Genomic DNA, 2,333 nt, shown 5'->3' on the forward strand with positions numbered 1-2,333 from the left:
ATCGTGAAATTTTTCCATTCCTAATCGTCTGTTGTTGTCTTTCGACTTTTCTCTTTTGTAACTCCAAGCTTTGTTTTTAGGAAGTATTCCATCCAAATTCCATTCGCCTCTCTTTTTCTTCTTTACATTCCAAAATCGGTAATTATCTTTCGTCCTGGAATCTCTGATTCTTCGTAAATCAGACCATTCTCCAAACAGGTTTTGGTCCTTCCTCTCCCATCCAAGATCTTTGTCCATTCTTCTGTCTTGTTCACAATAGGTGATTCGACAGAAAATTATCATCAATAATAAAATAAATATAAGCATCGCATTCGTTACAACGAACAATTCATAAAATTTCTTCGACAATCGCTTTGAAAACAAAGAATTAAACAATGATCATTAATATTGTTTCTTCATATTGTCAACTTTTCTGTACTTATTTGTTATTAATAAAATATAATTTATGAATTATTTTTCTTAAATAATTGCATTGTAAATATTTTTAATATTAGGAAATTATGATATATACGTAACTTTGATTACTGAAACCATTATTTCCTATATATTTATTTCAAAATTTTAATTTACTAATGGAAATTTCACTTTTTTTTTATACATTTATAAAAAAGATACATACAACAATATCATTTATGCAGGACGAATTTCGAACTATATATATACGGCAAAGAACATAGCATGACGATGTTTCAACAATTTGGCCCAGATTTTACAAGAAAATTCTTAAATATAAGAAACGTTCACGATTTCGCTTGCGAACAAAATGATTATGATCTAAAATTTATTTGCTGGGAATTCTTCGATGAACACTGGGAAGGTATATTTCACACGGAGGATTTTCTTTACTGTAAAAAACCAACAATCACGAGATTAGTCACTCGTCCTACGTACCAGACGTTAGACGAATTAAGTTTGTTTTATGCCGTTGACGATTGGATTAACGCGAAAATTTCGACAGAGAAACACTTGGTAAAAGACGTAAACACTATTCGACAACGAAGAAAAGAACTCATGCGACCATTTCTACCGAAACTCAGATTGTTGGCAATTGAGAAAGACGATATGCAGAATATGTTTGATATGTTAGCGCTTCTATTAACAGAACACGAAATGCAAGCGATTCGTGATTTCTTCTCCAGCCAGGATTATCCTAACGCAGATTTATCCGATTTTCCGGAAACTCTTTGTAATAATACGCTACAAAGAAATATGGAGACGTACGACTCTTTGTTTGAATATAATTATAAAAGCAAATCTCCGATAGGAAAAGAAATTTCTGTCACCAGAAATACACAGTTCGCTTGCGATATCTTTGTAAAGGAGGATTGTTTCCTGACTGATATTGCATTACCCGTGCATTTCAGCGATACTGAAACAGTAACTGTGAATTTGAACGTCAGTAAAAATGGAGTTGAAAATTCTGGACAGTCGTATCATCTGGAATGCAATGATATTGGAAAAGCGACTTTAATACCACCGCCCTTTCTAAAAAAGAATTCGGTGTATCACCTGTCATCAAAGTTTTCGGAAAACGAAGAAATTGATATTCGCATTTCCCCTAATGCACATTACTTTATAAGTAAAGAAGAGAAGTCGGATAAATCAAAGAAAGAGAATAACGAAAATGATGCCGACAACTTTTATTGAAAAGTTTATATTTATTTTTAAAATCAACTCGTGAAAAACTATAAACCATATTTGGTACATTAATCAAAATTCCTTATAAAATTTTCATTGAAAACTAAATTTCTATAACGAAGAAGAAATATTAATTTATTAAATGTATCGCATAAATTACAAATTCATTCAAAGAAAGTAAATGAATAAATAAATTTATACGGTATCGTTTGAAGTCTGAATCGATAAGGTTCCATCCCGATATGTCTTGACAGATATTCCTCGATTACACCAATGTAAGATTATAAAGTTTATGAGTGTTTTGATGAGGCCTCGAAAACAAATTGTGATACAAAGATTTACCTTAATAAAAAAACAAAAAAATAGTAGTTTAATTAAATATGCCAAAGCGTACAAAGGTTCTGGCGAGACCCAACCTATCAGCCACTTTCAGTGAGACAATACTCGGCTTCGCGACTACCGACACCGACATTTAGAACTAATTACAATAAAGCTACTGCAAACATACTTCTAGTAATTAACAACGATACAAATAATAACAAGCACTAGACAACGAATTATATAATTATAAAATTAAAAAGGCAAGACAAGAAAAAAAAATCTTGTAAAAGTGTGTGTTATCTTCACTCTGCAACACGTAGGATTCCTATGTGTTGCATAATCAAAATGAATTATGTCATACAGTTTTGTCAAGA

Source organism: Centruroides sculpturatus, unplaced genomic scaffold, assembly GCF_000671375.1.
Source record: "Centruroides sculpturatus isolate CEXI.00-Female unplaced genomic scaffold, Cexi_2.0 scaffold293, whole genome shotgun sequence".
Classification (NCBI taxonomy): Eukaryota; Metazoa; Arthropoda; class Arachnida; order Scorpiones; family Buthidae; genus Centruroides; species Centruroides sculpturatus.